Source organism: Calidris pugnax, unplaced genomic scaffold, assembly GCF_001431845.1.
Source record: "Calidris pugnax isolate Ruff unplaced genomic scaffold, ASM143184v1 scaffold103, whole genome shotgun sequence".
Lineage (NCBI taxonomy): Eukaryota > Metazoa > Chordata > Aves > Charadriiformes > Scolopacidae > Calidris > Calidris pugnax.
Window position 1 is genome coordinate 11,153,876 of NW_015090990.1, and position 21,317 is coordinate 11,175,192.

Genomic DNA, 21,317 nt, shown 5'->3' on the forward strand with positions numbered 1-21,317 from the left:
TTGGCATGGTATTATGCCATTTTCTCCAAGTGCTAGGTAAGTGCAAACCACTACCCCTCTTACAGTGAAACAGCAGGTCAAAAGAGAGCTAGCTTAACATTCTTCCACTATTAAAATACGATTAAACAGATACAGGTCTGTAGGGAAAATACTGCATGATATAGCTATTATTTGTTTCTATCCTGTTTGTTTTTTTTTTTTTTTTTTTTTTTTTTTTTTTTTTTTCTCCTGGCATGGTATTATGCCATTTTCTCCAAGTGCTAGGTAAGTGCAAACCACTACCCCTCTTACAGTGAAACAGCAGGTCAAAAGAGAGCTAGCTTAACATTCTTCCACTATTAAAATACGATTAAACAGATACAGGTCTGTAGGGAAAATACTGCATGATATAGCTATTATTTGTTTCTATCCTGTTTGTTAGCTGTAGAATGTCACTTTGATTTTACGTTTTAATCACCTCCCATGTTTAGCAATTGTGTCAATAGAGAGAACTGTAATTGCATGCAATTTTTGTTTCTCTTGGCGCAGTAGTCAGTATCTTAGGGTGTGGTTGTGTTGTGTTGTGTTTTTTTTAAGGGGAGCTACTGAGTTAATTATTCAATTGCAGTGAACCGTATGAAGATGATGAATACCAGCCTGATGACTACCTTCTTCTGTTCTTTTTTTCTAACGTGCTGCTTTGAGCTCCCCGATTTCACTAAACCCGTTTTGACTGGAAGTGGCAGTTGCTCTTTACAGTTCCCAAGCACTTGGAAAAAGGGGAGTCTTGTCTCCCTGAGGTCAGTGACAGGCATGCCACTTGTGTTGTCAGCTTGTTCAAGCAGGTCTATGTGATGGCTAAATCTCCTGTAGAGGATTATGGAGATGGTGCTGTACAACATACACAGCAGGTAGATCAAAAAGAGAGTTGAACTGACTGATAGGTGTGGACTACCTGGAAAATTCCAGTTATAGGCAAACATCTTCATAGTAAAGTATAGTAGATTTGGTGTAAAATCTATGAATACTGTTTATTCAGGATGTATTGGATTCAGGACAACATAAGAAATTAGAACTTTTATTGCAGTCCTTCTTGTCTTGCGCTCTTTTCAGCTTCGAAATTGTAAAGAGAGATATCCAGGTAACTGACCCTGTATTGGAGCTTCTTTATGTGGCAGACTTTTACATGACATTAATTGAGGTGATATTTTTATTTTGATTTCTAAATAAAAATCCCAACTTTGTGTAGGAAAAAGTAAGAGTATTTTAGTTGGAGGGGTGGGACTAGAACATTCAGTGTAGGCAAGTTCGTTATCATCCCTTCCTTTATTTTATGTCATGAGGTCATGATTGGAGGTTTTAAAGGAAAGAGTGGTAACTTCAATTTATGCCTATCTGGAACAGATAGTGTATTTATAGTTGGAAGATTCTTTAAGGAAAGGGTACATCGAGACTTTGGCTCTATTTCATTTGATGGAATGTACCATCACTGGAACATTTCATCATAACTTAGGTGATGAGTCATTTTCGACTCAGGCAAAGGAAAAAAATCAATCTATAAGGAAACCAAGCTTTGAAATGAGTGATAGCCAGGACAGAATTAAAATATGGAATGTTGGAAATCTGGATATGAAATTCTCTAGCATCTCCATTTTGTATGCTTTTATTTGTCTAGTGGATGCAGTAATGGAGAAAACCTTGCTTGAAAAATCTATCTCCATTTAATGGAAGCTACTGTCAATCTGGTAATAGAATGAATGATTTAATTAAATGTTCTTGAAATGGTTCTTGTTGTATAACCATGTCATGCTTTAGGCTGAATTGGCCAATCAGAACGACAGATGGCCCTTCCCCCTCACTCCCCTTCCCCCCAAAAAAGAGAGGAGAGGAATAGATAAGGAGATTTATAAGTATATAACTAAATTACTTTAATGAAGTACCAATATTAAAATCAAAAAGGAAATAATTGATTAGATACAATATATACAAAACTGTATCAAGCTCCTAAGATGATGTCACCAGCTGGCACCGGGGAAGTCCCAGACTGAACTTAGCAATGGATGGGAACTGGATTCCAGCTCTGGAGTGAGGAACACATGCATTGGGATCAAAGGCAGATGGACAGACAAAGTCCTTTTCGGATGTCAGCCATTGAAGAAAGAGACTGACGCTTTGATCCCTCAGCTTTTATACTGAGCACAGGACAGATGAGATTGAATACCCCTGTTGGTCAGGTTTGGGTCACCTGTCCTGTCTCCTCCTCCCCACAGGTGGGATCCCTCTACGCTTTTTCTGTTTCCGACCCTCCAATGGGACAAATAATGAAATTGGGTTACTTTGGTTATTATAGCAATAAGTATAAGCAAGAGCCTCTCTGCGTACCAGTCCTTGACATGTAGCACAAACACTGGTCTTATCACTCTGAGAACGAGCAGTTTTCTCCGCAGTATGTTGTTTATTTCAGAGTTAGAAGAGGCCTAGCTAAGATGTAAAATTACTGAGCAGAAAGTTGGTTCTGTTTTACCTCAAAGTGGGACAAACCAACAGTAGCTGACTTAAGGAAGTGCAATACGCGACAGGTTTCTCTTTTGTGCTAAATTCTTTGAACTGTTAGCTTTCAGTTTGCTTCACTCAGGAGACTGAGATGATGGTTGCTACACAAATATGTAAAGTTGGTGGTAGAGGAAGAGGAAAGCAACAGAAATGTAAGTGATAACTCTTTTGCTTGGATGCACAGACCATAGAAAAGTGAAGTCCTTGTGGTCTTTTTGACAAAGAAGTTGCAGGACTTGTTCCTTGTCCTTTATCCTCTTCTGAGTGAGGCCTTACATAAAACGCCCAGGATCAGTGCCACTGTTGAGTCCTTTGTGTGCTGGAGTTATATTCTACGTTCACTGTTGACTTGGTCTTGCCAGTAGTCACATGCCATTCACAAATCAGTGCTTTTTCTCTTGGAAAAGGGACCTGCTGAAGTGCCAGCTCTAGCTTGGTGAAGCCCTCAGAGCAATAAGAGCAACAGGAGGCAGGGGAGGAGAGATGAAGATAAGAAGGATATGTATTTGTGATGGACAAACATGTAGCTTTATAAAGGGTTTGAGAAAACCTGCAAACATTTTAATAAAATCAAACAATATTAGAATTCTACATTGTATACTAGCTATTTGTTTTTGCTGTATATTTTAAAGTCAAGGACAATAGCTGAATATTTGCTAGATATACACAGAAAAATGTTAACTTGGATCATTTTACTTGGTATTTCTCTTGCTTGTGCTTTCTTATGCGACTTCACCATTTAGAGGATGGGCTGGGTTAATTGTTGTATTTGGCTGAATCAAATTTCAAGACAATTTAAAGGCAGCTTATAATGCATCCTTCTCTTACTGTTTTCTGTGCTGAATCATCCTGCATTTTTTAATATCGCAGTCTTAATCTTATGTTACAATTGCTGGGTAATCCTTTTATTATTTGGATTTTTGTTTTCTGTCAAGCTGAAGGCATCATTACCTCATTTTAGAAGTACCAAAAAAAAAAAAAAATTCTATTTGAAGGAGCAGAACCCTATTAATTCTAGGGGCTTTTATTTCTACTTGCTGCTGTTTTATGTTCTAGTTGCTCCCCCCTCAGTGTGGAAAGGAGCCAGCTGTGTTAGAAGTAGCATCTCAAGAACATGATCTGTCACATCAGTAATTCATAATTTTGTTTTGCTATGCTGAGACTGTAAAGGAGGCCTCAACACAATGTTGATCCTATGTGTGTTGCTGTCTTTGATCATAGATTACCTTTCCTCGGGTGTTTACTATACTCGGTGGTGCTGGATTCAAATTTCTGTGTGTGTTGGAAAACTCTCTGACCCAAAATGTTTACGACCACTGAAAACTTCCCTTGGATTCCTTTCCGTACAGCAGTTCATTACCATATACATGATCTTGTATAGTTGCTGCAGCTCTCTAACTTCTTGCTGGGCTATTTCTTTGTACTTTAGGTTCTCTCTAACAGATGTGATTAAAGAAGCTGACACTATTAGCAGGTAAAATGAATATTGCTGTGGTCTCTGTGACATCCTCTGGCTTTGATTTTTTTGGCATGTGGATTAATACAGTGTATGGCAAATATTGTGGTATCGGTACTTGGCTACCACAGGTTCCCAAGGGTAACCACTGTAGGCTGAAATAGCTTGTTTAAGCAAATAACCACAAGATATAATTACTTTGTTAATTAATACAAAAGCTCTTTAGTTTTCTTTAACTTCCTTTTTGGATTCATAACAATGAGTTAGAAATAATCATTATAAATAATGAAATAGGATTTTTATTTAAACCTCTGTGTGAAAACATGGTCTGGGAAAGCAGGCTTGTCCTCTCTGTAAAATGGTTTGGGGAACTATCTCCTGCTGAGCCATTCTCTGGAGGCTGGGGTCAGAACTCAGCTTAACACCTTGTTCCAAAAACAGCATTTCAAACATAGCATCCTTTTATTGTGGAGTGTGAGAAAACCCATTTTTTTTAGAAATCATGTTGACAAACACAATCTGTTAATAGTTTGTTAGTGTAAAGAACGACATTTAAAAAGCAGGCAAAAAAAGTTATAGAAATACCTTTTTAGGCCATGACAAAGCTTAGTATCCAGCTATGATTTCCCAGACACTGACAAAAATCTTCTTACTTCAGTGTTGGCTTGTGGAGATAGCTCTGATGTACACTCTGTTTTTACATCCTTGTGTTGCAGCAGGCAGCACGTATTTAGGAACGGTCAATTAGCACCATCATCTCTAATCTGTGGTATATAGTATGTCAGGGAAATAACCATCTGAAATGTGACACAATTATGCAAAAAAACCCATGATAGATTTAATGGATCTCTCTACAGTTTATATTCCACAAGTCTTTTCCCTACCCCCCAAAGTAAAACACGTTGGGACTGCGCTTATGAAAATTTGAGGTGCCAGTTTCAAGGTAGAAGGTTCCCACAATAGCCTCACCCGTCAAGAATGAATAATAGCTCAGATGTTTGGAGTCATCAATCAGTTTTGGTTTTGGAACATACCAGTTGCAAAGATTCTTAGCCTTTAATTGGTCATATCTTAAGAGCCATTGGTTTTGGTTGAGTCCTGTGGTATATATTAATATAAACCTTGCAATGTAAGTAACAACTCCTGTAACACAATGTGTATATATATATATACATTGGTTTAGTTGTCCTGTGTGTATCCTTTCAGTGGAGGGTGAATGAAACAACCATAGACCAGACCGTACTCCAGAAAACAAGGGATGGATGTGGATTGTAATGCTCTTGCACTGCCAGCGGTGAAACTTCTTGCGAGGGTTTAGGCAGAAGGACCAGAGGAAAAGCAAGCAGAGGAAACTGGAGGGAGAATATAACAAATTGTTTGGTTTTGTTGGTTATGAGACATTTTTTGAAGATGGGGGACTGTTAAATCATAGGTATGTGTGATGCAGAGAAACTAGGTAGCAGGATTTTATCCAGGCAATGGAAGCACAAATACCAATGATGTAACTGGTCATTTTGAAACCAGACGTGTATCAGCACTGGATCCTTTTAATGAAAGAGGGCATTCTTTTAATGAAATATTTTTGGCAATTGCTGTAGGGTCATAGAATTTTTTTTTCTTTTTTTTTCGTTTCTGTGTCTATTGACACAAATTGAAAATGCTTCACATTGTTGCTAGGAATTTGTGGACTGGAGTGTAAAGCCGCTGCCTTGTCTAGTGCCGTTAACACTTTCGGATTTTAAAAGCTTCTGATGGATTGCTGCAAACTTGAGAAAACTGTTAATGGCCATATTCTATTTTTGTTTAGGACAAATACAGCAAGCTGCTTGGAACTGTGCTGAGAGTGCTTGGCACTTTTACAGCATGTCTTTGGGTACTGTTGCACACACTATCGCGTGTGTACAGCAGAGCAAGCATTTCGTTCAGATGATTTGTGACAGTAGGTGCATGGTAATAGAATTATTTTCTTTGGTGCTTTTTCTAGTACTTAAAAATTTTATACCTCTGAAATACTTCTCAGTATATCTTTTCATTAAAATCCCATCATAGAAGAAACAAGATTTCTCCTCTTGAATAGATATCCCTGAATCTCAGGAATTACTATGGAAGGGTAAAATACTGCAAAGTCATACTGACTTCGTTGCATCTGCAGATACAGATTGGTTTGCACTCACTCACTGCTCTTAATGCAGAGGTCTAATTTATGATTATTTGCTGCTTACTAAATTTAGGTAAGACAGTTTTGCTTGTCTGTTTTTGAAAGAAAGGTGAGGTATCTTACAGTTTGCTTTGGATTTGAAAATCAGTTTTTGTAAATTACACATTAAGTTAAATTTTTAAAATAGGCACTTCTGAATTACGTTTTGGAAGTGAACTTCCTTTCATTTACATGGCACGTTTGCAGGCCAATTTGTCATGAAGGCTACTCATATAGAAAAGTTGTGTTGCTAATCTGACTTCTTAGTGTTGACAAACTGCAACTAATAAAAGTTCTAAGTACCCCTTAGAACCTATTCAGACAGGGGAATACTTCATATGAACCCTCATTCTAACTTGTCTGATGCCGTGCAGAAAACACAGGTGCAGCATTGCCATCAGAGGCAGGGATGACCTAAACAAGGGAGGGTGTGACCATCCCTGCTACCATCTGATACTGGTACCTCATCCTTCAGTCCCTCTGGGATTTGGACATTTTCTGGGTGAAATGGAAGGGATGTGAAGCAGCTCCTGTTTGGTTGTTTGTCCTTCTCGTACCTAGATGGAAAAGTCTGTATTTTGGTTAGATTTCATTGAGTTAAAAGTACGTAAGAATCGTGTTGCTACTCTGATTTCTATTTCAAGTATGGTAAAATGATTTAGTAGTGAAAAGATGGGTAGAGAAAATTTTATGGGCCATATATATAGCAAAATGGCATATGGGAATTTACGTACAGAGGTGAAACAATACCAACACTTTTAGCTGGGACTGGTGGTATCAGCCAGGATGTGTGGGTGAAAGAGTCCTTCTTTCATTCTATTCAGTAAAGTGCATTTGTTTGAGGAAATGCTTTCACTGAACTGCTCATTTTCTTGATTGGTCTTCTGAATAGTTACCATACAAATGAGGAGACTGTAAGTTAATAATTAATCAATCAAACAACTGAAGAGCAGTAAATAAACAAATATATCAACTTTTTACTTTAATGAAATATTCCAAGATTTCTAAAGTATTTTTACTGCTTTTTTTCTTTCCTATAGAGCGTGTGTGTATAAAAACTTAATTATGAAAAATTAGTCATAATCCTGGTTCCAACAGTGACAATTTCTAGAATTCATAATCTAAATTCATAATATATAACTAACTTTCCACTGCTATTCCTGTTTTTTTGATAAAGATATGATTGTACTTCTATCACAACAGTCCAAAAAAAGAAGCCTTTTTGAATTGTTGCAGGAACAATTCCAACTTTTTTTTTGTTTTCTTTTTCAAGCTTGTCCATGCACTCTTGATCTTTTCATGAGCTGAAATGGCAACAACTTTAGCCCTGCGCTGCAGTTTAGTTCATCTTGGTCAATCTAGTGTTACCTCATGTGCACGAAAGATTATGTTTTCTGAGTTAGTAAAAATACCATGTAGTTCACTGGTATATTGCGTGGCTTTTTTAGACTTCTTCATGCATTTGATACAATGTAACTGTGTTCTCAAATAGGAAACACAATCAGGGCTTTCTGTTATTTCATTCATGTTTATAAGCATTAAAGGACAAGATGTAATTTTAGACGACATGGTGTTTTCAGCTGTTTGAGTTCAGACAGAACAATCTAAATTCATGCTTAATTGATGTTACTTTTAACTGGATGTATTAGAGAAAGTAATCTTATGTTTCTTTATGCGTTAAGCAAGGTGACTATTCATGAAAAGTCATCACTTAGTGCTTGTGACTGATGATTCATCCTGTCCAGCCAACCAGCACGGAAATAGTCAAGACTGCAGAAGAACCCTTTTCTTGCTGTATTTAACTTCATCAGTTTTCTGTACTCGAGTAGCAATTCTACTGACCACTAGATTTTCCTCCCATCTCTTACTATGCACTGTCGCTGTAGCTGAGTCACTGCTTCTGGCCAGCACGGGCCAGATGCTAGCTTTGCCTTTTGGCTGTTCTTTTCAGTTGCAGCATTTGCTATTCACTTTGATGTTAACTTATATCAAACAGCAAAATGCTTGAGTGTTGCTTTCAGAACTGAACCTTGCATTTGGCTGCTCGTATTTGCTAAGCAGCTGGCCAACTTGAGGCACTTGTGCTTGCTCAGGAAAAGGAGGAAACTGTTCCCCTGCTGCTAATATCCTTTTGCCTTCTCTCTCATCTTACCTTAAAAGAAATCACAATTTTTCACCTTCAAAGTTCTGTGATGTGTGTCAAAGCTTGCTGCAGGTTTTGTTTTTAGTCTGCCTCACTGTTACTCTGAGAAGCTCTCCAAATGGCACCTCTCTAATGATGTGTACTACAAATATCAAATGTGAAACTGTGGCATTTACAGACAGAAGAGCAATGCATCATTTTATACGTTACCTATTTTAAAAAAGTTTTAAATTCATCTTAAATAGAGGGCTTTTAAAACTTGGGGGTTTTTTTTATTCTTATCAATGTAGCTAGAAAGAAAAAAGATTAAGTAAATTGTAAATATAGCGTGATTGGGAAACTTAAAAAAATTAAATTGAAATTAAGAAATTTGATTTCCTGTATGATCCACTGAGTTTTTTAAATTAAAATATTTTTTAAAAGAAATTATTTTATGTCTTTTATTGAACTAATAGACCACTAAATAAAAATTTCAAAAGATTGTAACTAAATAAGAGAGAGTGTATTTTTGTGGTGATTTTAATTAACAACATGTACTAAATGTTGATAAATATAGCAGGTTACCCATATTTATTGGTAATACTAGGTAACAGTTATTTGCTGACAACATTAGCAAATTAGTTGCAACCTTAAAACATGATTTAGTTTGTCAAAAACTGACACATTGTTTCTTACTGATGAAACTGAGGAATTATTCTGGGTCTCTTTAGAGTCAGATTGAAATTAGGCAGTTTGACATTTTCCCTTGATATCAGTTTGGGAATTTTGCATTTGGGCACAAAAGAAAATGTGTTAGTTCCTGGTAAATATTCTGCTAAAACACAATGACAAACAGTGTTGTGCATAATTGGCAGCCACTTACCATTTAGAGCTTGAATAGAACTGTTATTTCAGATCATTAATAAGAACTTTGTGAGAATTGATTGCAACTTGCAAACTCCGCGTCTGCTGTGACTGACTTGACTCTATGCTAAAATTAAACTCCTTCTTAAAATGTTTTTGAGAATTACAGCTGAAAAGCACTAAGTGCTGATGTTGTTGCTGGCATCACTTTAAGCCCCTTCATTACAGATTGTTTTGCAAAAAAAATTACAAATAGCTTGTGATAAAATGATATTGTACCACGGGTTTAGCAGTGTTGAAATAAGACATCTTTTGCTTGTTGTTATACCACTTGATTTTTGTTCAGATCAACCTGAAGGAAAACTCTCTCATATCTCAGCCCTAGAGAGAGAAAGGCTGGGGTGTAAACCTGTGTATTGCAAAGTGGCAGGACGCAGACAACCAGGTCTTTTAACTCTAATTGTAGGTTCTTTGTTTAATTTTTCTAATAGCTGGAATCTGCAGCTGTGGCCTCTCCCATGTAGACCAGTTTTTTTTTGCAAATACAGGATATTTTAAATTGTTTCTAAAGAATTTGTTGCTGTGAGCCAGCCTTCAAGGCTGTGCTGTGTAACATAAAGAAATGGGGCATGTATAGAGCTTGGATTAGAAAAAGAAGGATAAATTCAAAGGATCATGGTTGTGTGCAATTTGCGGGAAAAACATGAACAAAGAAAGAAGAAAAAGAACCTGGCATGGTTATGAAATATAAAGGAGTGACTGGGTCTGTAGGGAGTTAGTGTGTACTTCGTGGCTGCAGGATGAGGGAGAGGAAAAATGAAAAATACTGGGGTGGGGGCAGTGAGGTTGAGCTTTGAGGGAGATGAGTGCAAGATCATGAACAGTTGGGAAAAATGAATTTGTAGTAAAAAGTTAAGTTGTTTGTAATATATAGTGGCATTTTAAGGATTTGTGTTTCCGCTGCTCTGTTATCCCTACAAGTCTTCCATGCTGGTTATCACAGGTTATTCATGTGCCACTTGGGGGATATGGAGATGTTATTAAGCATCAAAGGGCTTGCAAGCACCTCGCAAGGATGGTGGGTGTGAATGTTGATCACTAGCACAGAATAGCCCTCCTCTCTGGCCTGTGGAAAATTAAGCCATTTTTCAGTTGATTGGCTAAGCTCGATGCACCCTATTTCTGGATTGCATAGCTCCATCTGAATCTCTCAGTCTTATTCTTCACTGCCACATTGTGGTTTATCGTGTGTCAAGTAGAGGAAAACTAATTTAATGTCTTGCAAGTGGTGCTAATGCAGCAGGTCATGCAATAATGATCATCACTCACTGAAGTGTTAAAAGGCAAGTCATTTTTAAAGAGAGATGAAACAGGATTCTCAGCTAGGCATTACTCACCTTGGTGCTCTCTATAAGACACCAAAAATGTACTAAATGTATGTGTCCTGTCCCTAATCATGGGGAAGTGTAAGTAGAATTTCTGTGTATCATGTTCAAAGAGAACAGCAATGTTTGTTAGGAGGGAATGGGGGTTGTTTCTCAGCACACAAAGAAATAGTAAAGAGTATTGCTCACCAGCTGGCATTTTTACTGTGTTTCTAAGTTATGGATATACAATTGTTAATTGTGTCCAAAGACTTTTGTTGTTTGGTTGGTTTGTTGGTTTTTTTTTTCATGTTCCTATAGTTTGATCCTTCCTTCATCCCTCAGAGTTTTGATATAATCTGTGGAGCTTCCCACAGCCTTGCAAGGTGGGGATCTTTGGGAACATAGCTTGCACCAGTTTTAGTAAATCTGATGGAAGCGTGTCGTGTTGGTTATTATGAGCATGTATGTGATTGTCTATTGTGGAATTCGTCTATGATTGGAATAATTGCTCAGGCATATATCTAACCAGTACACTGTCAAAGAACATTATTTCTGCTACTGTGTACAATGTGGTTAAGCAGCATCCTGAAACAAGTATAAGAACAAGTAAGTGTGTTGCAGTCAGAACGAGGAAAGTTACTAGTTACTATTGCACTCAAGAAACATTTTGGCCCTCCTCTTAATTAACTAAATACAGACCTTTCTGCACATCTGGCTATAAAATCTGTGTCAATTCTTTAATTATGCCAATTTTTCTCTAAACCTTATCAAACTTATTAAAATTCTTTTAAAAAGCTTAAAACTGATATTAGATGCCTAAAGTCTTGTATCAATACTAAATACAATGTATTTGTGCCCTAGCAAATTTTCCACTTGAAGAGAGCTCTTCTGTGTAGTAGGCAAAGGTTTAACAAGGCTCCTTGGCTAAGGATTGAGGTTAGATACACTTGATGGAAGAATAGCACACACATTCTTAAAAATGGAGGGAGATTAATGTTTACAAGATCTTATTAGAATTTGTGGTCACTTTCCACCACTAGACGCTTCTGCATCAGTGTTGCATGATTTGCTAAATTATACAGTTTATTTCAAACAGGAGTTAAGCTGGAAAATTTCCTTGGTCATTTTTATGTTAGATGATCACAGTACTGTCTTCTGTTTTATAATCTGTTTATGTATAAAAATCAGTACATATTAGGAGTAATTTTCTGTCTATAACATGTTTGGAAATCAATGGCTGATGGAGAACATGCAGCTTTCAATGATGAGAATATTCTAGGGCTGCTCAGATTTTATTTATTTATTTATTTATTTATTTTTTATGTGAAAGGTGCCTGAGGGCATTTGTTTTCTGTTGGATCATGCTTTGTGCACAGGCAGAGGGAATTTAGTTTAGTGTAATTTCAGCTGAAATTATTAGCAGTATTGGAAGTGGAGAGTTCCTTCTATGACAAATGAGAAACAGTTTCTAGTGTTTTTATACGGTTCTTTTGTCAGTGCAGCTGAGTGTTGATTAATTACTATTTCAAAAGTAGGAAGAACTAAACATATCTAGCTACTGATGTGTGCAGGACTTAGTGTTTAGTGTGATCAGAGGAAATAGTATGTATTTCACTCATGCAAGAGAGTCAAGATAACCAGCTGTGAGTTGAGAGAAAAGGTGTTTTTTTAGTTGTACTGGGTTTTTTTTGTCACTGATCTGTACTATCAGGAAACTACTTCTGAGCAACTCACCCATTCTTGTGCTCATTTTAATTCCAGTCAATGTATCTTAGACTTTGGAGGAGCTTGAAAAATGATTATTCCATCTCATAGTCTTTTTAGCCATACCTGTGACTCCTAATGCTTTTGTAAAGTGCTTGAGGCATTTTGGTACTTCCTTGACGTGAACAATAATAATCTATTTCTCTTTTCTGTCTTTCTAATGAAACCATCACACAAGGAGGTGCAAAAAAATTCAGGTAGTAATGAGATAAAAAATGACTTCATGATGTGTTCCTACTCTTCCATGGAAACTTATGTTTTAAACATATATGTCAATATTCAAGAAATATTCAAGACTTCTGTAAAGCAGTAAGAAAAACAAATATTAGCAGTGATTAGAATATATATTTCTCTAGACTTGGAGAGCACTTAACATTGTTTTATACAAAAGATGAGTCTTAATAAATGCTTAGTGACATATAAGGATAAAATGAGAGAACCTCAAGTGGAGAGTTTAATGGGTGCACCAAAGATCAGGATTAAGAAAAGAGGAGTTTTATTCCTTTTAGTTTATCCCTCTTTTTCAAGGTTGATTTGGTCTTTTTGTTGGTTAGTTGGTTTCAATTATGCGAAAGGAGAGGGAGAGGCTGCATTATGATCTAGACAATTACGATCCAGAGCAATCTAGAGCTCTTACCATGGAATGCACCATTAGACTGCCCTGGATGAATTCTTGCTTCCAAATCAGCAGTGATGGCTGATTTTAGGAATATTTTTTTAAATAAAAATATTAAAATTTCCAGTCTTAATCTGAAAATCTTCTATCTTCTCATACCCCTAAAAACATCCATTGTAATCCTCGGTGTATTCTATCAGTGTTTAATTATCTTCACCATTATAAATCTGTGCCTTATTGCTAACCTGCATATATTTATTTCTTCTTTTTGTCCTGTTAGATTTTATTATACCTTTGAGAAGTATTCTAATAATAAATTCCTTTCCCCCCATCTAGTGGGCTATACGATTGTCATCCAGTGAGCCTTCAATCTTCTCATTGACAAACTGAATAGATTGACCTCTATAAATCATTTATTAGTAGTGATGTTTTTCAATCTTGTTGTCATGCTTATGGTTCTCTATTGAACCCATTTGTGAATGTCTTTGAAATGCTGGCAGCAGAACTGGACATAGTGATTTAGTAGCAGTCACAGAGGTAATACAGCCTTCCTATTCCTTCATATTTCCCAGATTATATATAAACCATTAACTATTTTATCCTGTGCAGCTGTGATCCACCATGACACTTAGTGTTTGTCAAGCTAATTACTTCCAAGAATAAAATTGCATCCCGTTTTCTGTTCTTGGATGTGACCTTCCATTTAACACCCCGAAAAACAGGGTCAGTGGAAGCTCTGGCTAACGTGCCAGTTTTGTGTCTCCCTTCTCCATGAGCTGGGTAAACTCCATCAGCTGCAGTCTTGCTTTTGCTCTCATAAATACACTGCTTTTATAATGAGACAGGAATGAATTTTTGTGGCATCCTCCCTACAAGCATTTGTTGATATGCTGTTCAAAATTCAAAATTTTAACATAGGCAATTCTTAATTTGCCCTGAATCAAATTTTTACTTGGTAGGTTTGGAACATATAGCAAAAATATAATGTTTGTGAAGTAGTAGAAATAAAACAGACAGACAAACAAAAGATAGGTTAATAAAAGAAGGGCAGTAAAATACAGCCAGACATGGATTTCAAGGGCCACAAGCATCTTTTAGGCTCCTGCGCTTTGGAAGATTATTACCATTTTTCTGAAAAAATTTTGTAGCCCTTTTATAAGGGAAATTAGCTTGTTTGCTTTACATCACTGCTCGGCTGAGACTATAATTATAAAGCAATTTAAGAGTCTTTAGATTTCTAATCTATTTTTCCTTTGTCCGAGTTGCCCAGTGATAAAGAAAAAATTCATTACTAAAATAAGGAAAAAAGTGGCAGTTTTTTTTTTTTCAAAGAAATTGTTGAAAATTGTGAGGGACTTTTCCATGAAAAAGATCAGGACACATGAAACTCTTTAATTCTTTAAAGCATATCCTGAGTTTTGATTAAAATTTTTAATCTCTTTAAGGCTTTTTTTTTTTTTTTTTCAAGAATTGAAAAATTTGATTCTTTGAAAAAAATTTTGATGGAAACAAAAATCCTACAGTAATATTTTTAGTTTTAAAATGGGGTGGAGGAATAGTAAAATAGAAAATGGGGTGGAATAGTATGTGTTGGAGTTTTGTTTGGTTGGTGGTTGTTTTTTTTTTTATAAAGCTGCTCTAGACTCATGTTCGTCTAGAAAGGAGATAATGTCTACCAGTTACTTTTTCCTGTTCAATGTCTAACTGGTATATATTGCATATTTATATTCATGCATTTTTAAATATGTATACATGTGTAACCCTCTACTCACAGTAATCTGTTACAAATGCATACAACACAGGTCGATATGCTGCTTCTGTAATATGTAAAAAAATCTCCATGTCATGCAAATCAATAGTATTCTATTACTATGATAGCCTGAGGAGCACAGAGCAACAAAGACATCCTAATGAAAATCCTAGGGTCCCTTCAGCTATTGAAGTAATCCTTAGAGAATGCAAATAAATTGAGGGCTTATTTTGAAATTATCATCTAAACTGGAGGTTTGGACTTACTGGAACTCCACTAATTACCATGTATGCTTCAGGGCTTCTGGAAGGGCAGAAAACTGATAATTGTTTAGGCAAGCAGAAAATAGGAAACGCAGATGTTGTACTGACCTCTTCTTGTCTGAATCTGATTATCTGTTTTTTGACCTCATCCATCTATTGGATGATGTCTGTCATAATTGTGTGTTTTATAGACAAATATGCCCCCCCAAGTAATTTTTTTTAATATTATTTTTACTTCTTATGTTATTGAGACATACTTGAACTAGCCACTCAGGAAATCCACGATATCTCAGTGTTAAAGAAATCATGCCAGGTGTAAAATGTTGGAAAACACTGCTTTCTTTTAAGGATGACATGAAAATAGGAGTGTCTCAGTGATGTTTGCTGATCTACACTCTTCTGTGGAATTTGCTGATCTGCACTTTCCTGTTTAAGGTGTAGAGACTATGTGTATAGAATTTGGCTTTCTTAAAACCAAAATACATACAAGATTCCACTGCTGCCCTTTCCTCCCTTCTTTCCACCCCCCCTCCCCACCACCAACAAAAACCAAAACCAAGCCCAACCAAAAGAACCAGCAAAGCAAAGCTTAAGGACATTAAAAACCACTGCATTTAATAAATGTTGTCATTTTAGGAAACACTATGTTAATTAATTTTAATTTCTTCATAATTCTTCCAACAAATGCTTGTTGTGGGAGGTTTTCAAATGTGGGGCTGTAAAACACGACTGCTATGAAGTATGTATTCTTTCTTCCATTACTTCTGCTACATTTTTCCCTATCAGTCAAGGAGAAGTGGTAGCCTAATGAAGAATAATGATGCTTGCTTACAAGTAGTGATATGGGTTTAAACTTTGCTCTTATTGACATAAACATTATGTCTTAGCCAATTAATTATCTAATTTTGAAAGAGTTTACAGAAAATTGTGTGTGTAAAATGGGTAAATACTGCTTTTGTCTATCATCATATGAAATAAGATAAAATAGCAAGACGTTGGGATTTTTTTTATCAATTGAGTTTAGTGGTTGCATTGCTACAATGTACATGAGGTTATATATTTAGCTGAATTAGCTGAAGTAGTCAATGAGGTGAAGGAGATAAATGCCCACTTCTAACTGTCTAGTAAGCCGTGTAAGCGAACATGAGATCTCAGAGTTTTGGTGAAGCCCAGCAGTGGAGTGGCTACAGGAAAGAGGCTGAGCATGTGCCCCAGTCACCCCACAGCAGAGAGGCTGCTGGTTGACACCGTGATCTCAGGCAGGTCATCATCACTTCTGCACATGCATAATTTGCAGTTTCCATAATCATAGAATCATTTAACTTGGAAAAGACCTTTAAGATCATCGAGTCCAACCATAAACCTAACACTGTCGAGTCCACCACTAAAACATGTCCCTAAGTGCCACATCTACTCATCTTTTAAATACCTCCAGGGATGGTGACTCCTCCACTTCCCTGGGCAGCCTGTTCCAGTACTTGATAACCCTTTCAGTGAAGAAAGTTTTCCTAATATCCAGTCTAAACCTCCCCTGGTGCAACTTGAGGCAGTTTCCTCTCATCCTACTGTTTGTTACTTGGGAAAAGAGGCCAGCCACCACTTCAATAAAATTTCCTTTCAGGTAGAAAAATGTCTTTACTTCGAGGTTCTGGATCCTCCTGAATATGGGATAAAGAGTGATTTAGGGCAGTATTTAAGCGCTTTATGTACTCCTGTATATAGTATCAGATTGAGAATTTGTGTATGCCAGTGTTGTTATGAATGCCTGCAATTAGACACGTACATTTGTTATGAAACTTTGAATATGCAGCTTTTAAAATACTTGAAAAGGGAAATGGTAACACAGTCATATGAATTCTAATATCTTCTGCCTTAAAAACCATTTAGTGCTAGTAAGGTTTTCCAGTGTTCCTGTAGCACCTCATTTATTCCTACTCATAAATATTGGACCTGAAAATTATCAGTGGTGCCCTTAGAATCAACAGTGTTGTTTTGGTATCTATCTAGGATTGATGACTGCTCTAGACGTTAGCCTTGAGAGTTGTTACTGGAGCAATTTTGCTATTAAAACTGCACTAGAAAAATGTGGGAAATTGATTTTCCTGATAGGAATTGCTGTTTTTTGAATTAAAAATGAACGATTGCTCAATGTTTTTCCTGATTGTCAACATGCCAAAGGTAATCAATAATTTTCCTGAATGTGGAGTTGGCCCTTTATTTCTGACAGGACCTACAAATAACAAAAAATCTTAAAATGCATTGATTAAGGCCATTTCCTAAAAAGTTGATGTTTTGCTAAAATGATGTGTCTGATTCTCAAATAGTGGCTGTACAGGGATTGGTTGACTTGTTTATTAAAAAAAAAAAAAGAGAGAAATTGCTTATTTCCCATAAGTGGTCTATTAAATCACCACAGCATTGCCGACACACTGAGATGATTTATTTCCATTATATTCTTATGTTTGCAGCACTGATGTACTGTAGAAAAGCGAGATTCTGATTTTCCTGCACAGAAGGTCAGCAGTAAAGGAGGGAACAGGCACTTACATACTCCTCATAATGTGAGAACAAAGGTTGGCCTCCACTGAGTGCTTGAATCACCGTGTTATACAGCTGCAGAATGCCACAGAAAATCTCTTCCCTCCCAATGAAAACATATTGACAGAGCAGTGTGAAGAAACTTTGCCTGAAATAATGCCAGTGACAGTCGCCTATTCTTGGTTCATTTATGTCTAGAGGCTCAGTTCTGCACCCTAAATTGTCTTCTCAAATTACTCCAATACTACACAAGATATTAAACAATCTATAAAGCATTCTGGGCATTCTTGCGGAAAAAACAGTGAGAAACAACATAACAGAAGTCTGTCATAAATGTTATTTGAATCCAGACTTCATTTGGAGTTACAATAGATAAATGAAAGCTCTCGGTGGGTATGACATGCAGGTTTATTTATAACTCCAGATTCATGCAAGTCATGTATTTGTATGTTTTTGCCGCTTCTACTAATAACTTTTTCACAAACCACGCTGCACTTGGTGCAGTTGCCCACGCTTGGTGGAACGTCTTCAGATTTTGGGAGAGGACAGAGATTTCCTACCCAGTGTCAATGGACTTGCCGCATGGTGGCAGCTTGTAAAGTGAGATAACAGCAATACCCTCTGATATTGCTAATATTCATTTCCACAGGCTCCTTGTCTCCTCTGTGTCGCTCATTTATTTTGCACAGTTTATACAGCTTGTTTCCCAAGTCTTTGGCCAGTTTGCTCCCTGGTGTATTGTCTTGTTTATCTCCTTGAGTATGTATCTCACTCAGACTTTTTAAAAACTAACATTTTTTTTTCCCAATAAAAATAGCCTTTCTCCATTTCATTCCTTCCCCTTCTTTTTAATTAATTTTTTTTAAATTTTAGCCAGTAACATAAAAATGCTCCATTTTAAAATGAAATTTCAAATAGTGAAAAGCTGTATAACTCTAGATTCAATGTATTTTATTCAGTGAATAGAACCGAAAGTAATGAATTTTTATATGGAAAGACAGCATCATCTTCAGCTGTCTTGTTTATACTACTGAATAGTCCAGTCCACAGAATTCCAAGGAAATACTTTTAAGAGATTAATCAAACATATTAATGTAACTTGGGATAGAAGGTGAAGATAAATCAGTAATAACTCTCAGTGTTTCCTTGTCCTCCAAACTATTTAGTGTAACGTTGATATAAAATATAATCGCACTATATCCTGGTGCTGGTTCGGTCATTTATTTTGTTGCATCTGAAATAATTTTGTTTCAGATGATAGAAGGCATGATTTCTTGGTTAACATAATATATAGTGTAAAAACCAGTGGTTTTGAGATGAGAAATAAAGCATGTAATTTACATTCATTTATTTATTTATACAGAAAGAGACATAAAGAGACAGTAACACTTTGTGGATGGAAAGGAAATGAAGAATGATTTTAAGACCTATTTAATACTTGATTTAAGACACCGGGGCTGGGGAGGGCGCGTGGGGGGAAACAAACTAACCCACAATACTAATGAATTAAGAATAAATGTGGAAAAACTAGTTGTGTAGTAAAATATGTTCAAATCTGTGATTGAAGTAGAGAAAGAATGGGGAATCCCGAGGTTTCTTTTTTTTGATATTTGGATAAGCAGCAATTACCAACACTATTACAGAATCACAGAATGATATGGGGTTGGAAGGGACCTCTGGAGATCTTCTAGTCCAACCCCAAATGCCATTATTTTTGAGTTGTCCAACTGAAATCATTAAAACTACTTTCATGTTGAAGATATATTTGCTGTGCAATAAAGGTCTGATAAAATGGGCCTTGTACAATGAGTCAGATGTTTTGGTCTTTGTCAGAAAACAGTATCAGAACAAAGGCCCAATTACTAGGGGGACACCCCCTCACCCACCCAAACACCAACATGATAGTTTTGGAACGTGTTTTAAAATTTTCTCTTATTTTCTAGAAATATTCTACTGTGGTATAGAGCTTGTGTTCCCACTGAAGTCAATATCAAAATTGCCAGTGACTGACTGATAGAAAAAGCCCATGAAAAATGTCTCAAAAGCATTGGTTTCATTTTGGTAAATTGATTTTGTTGGCCAAAAAATTAGATTTATAATTGTTTGCTTCAGTCTTAGTTATAGAGAGACTGGCATCTCTTTACATCAATTTTGCTACATTTATTCCTTCTAACATGCTCTAAAAAAGATGTATTACCCAAATTTGAAGCCAAAATTGGAAGATAAGCTCTTAGCAATATAGAGAGACAAAATCCACATTCAATGTGCAAATACAGTAACAAAAGGCTCAATGCTAGCTTTTCTTTTGACTTTTAGCCCTGAGCTGTTCCTCTGTTGGAAAATTCTATGTATAAATAATATCAATTTTTGTACTGAAGTTGTTGTTGCTGTTAAATAGCTGCTACTTGTAGTGTGAAGTGGGATGGTTTAGTTTTACATATCTTTTTTGGGAGACAGCTATCAATAAACCAGCATGGTTTCAGCAAGTTGTTAGATAGGTTCAGCTCTTAATGCTTGGGCAATGGCACAGAAGCACTGTGGAGTCTGGCTCAGGTGTAAGCCATTTTAAATTTTTTTTAAAAATACCTTTCAAAATTAAAAGCTCATACTTCACAGAATGTCAAACCTGGCAACTATTTACAGAACTGCTTTCTTGTGTACGGTTTGCTAGCATTGTGTTTGCTTCTTACAACAGCACCTACACTTCCCGAGACCCTTAAAAGCACTCTTGAAGTGCCAGATCACTGTCCTCCTGTGCCAATACTAAATATAAATTTTTCCACATGAGTCAACTGAGTGAAGATCAGATGTTTTAAAAAGAATTTGATTTTCATTTGCCCGAAGGCTGCTCTCCTAAAAAATTTCCAGTGACCTCATAGCTGAAAGTAACTGAAAATTTGTCCTTTTAGCTGTTAAATAACCCAACTGTTCTGCTTAGCTTTATGAACTAGAATTATAATTTTTGTATTCTAGTTTTTGTAATTTGATTTTTGATTTATTTGAAAATTGCATAGACTTTGAGATATCACTGTTGGTACATCTCTGGCTAAAATTTGCCTAATGCATCTCTAGGATATGAAAATGCTGTTAAACTAGATCAGCTATCCCTGGTATGCTAGGGTAGAAGGAAAAACACCTCTCTTTGGGTGCAACTTTATGATGTTTTCTCTCTGAAGTTCTGAAACAAATGTGCTGTGCAGCCTGTCTTTCTTCCTGCAACCTCTGTTTTGCTGGAGCTGGCTCTAGCAGCAACGACACAATGCATCTTCTTAGGCTTCTTCTAGGAGGAACTTGTCATCCTAAAAAGAATAGAGAATTTGTTAAGATGTCCAGGCTATAAGGGCATCTTTGACTGGTGGAACAGCCAAGTCTTCCCAGTCACCCCTCTGGAATGCTATGTGGGCTCTGTGGATATCATTTGGGATCTGTAATTCTATGGGAGACTCCTTGATGGAGGTGGAAGCTCATCCATTAGATATGGATGAGATTCATACTTGCAAAAGTGCTGATAACTAAAAAAGTGAAGTCATTCTTCTTTCCATAGTACAGCAAGTAGAAAAGGTGTCTGTCACTTGTGAATCATCACAGATCTCAGCTCCAGTAGGAAGGTGTTTATTAGGGTGCAGTATTTGGAAGCTGGTGGCTGCAAGGCACAATGCAATTAATTATTTAGCTCACTCTGTGTGAGTATCTGGGTTCAGGATGATATACTTGCATGAGTATCTGTTGAGATTGGAGAAGCTAGAGCTCTGTCTTCAATGTGTCATAATTTCTTGAGCCTGCAGTCATGTATGAGTGCTGGTTAATGCACTTTTGTCCTGATGTTATTTCACATGGTGCAGGACAGC

The 21,317-nt window shown here is 36.6% G+C and overlaps 1 protein-coding gene across 1 annotated transcript in view; it reads left to right on the top strand.

The window, feature by feature from the left end:
• The first annotated feature begins 214 nt into the window (after positions 1-214).
• OSBPL6 (oxysterol binding protein like 6) overlaps positions 215-21,317 on the top strand; it is a 71,717-nt gene continuing 50,614 nt past the window's right edge. Inside the window, exon 1 of the mRNA XM_014954195.1 lies at positions 215-264. The gene's annotated coding sequence lies outside the window, so the exon portion shown is untranslated. The remainder of the gene's footprint in view (positions 265-21,317) is intronic.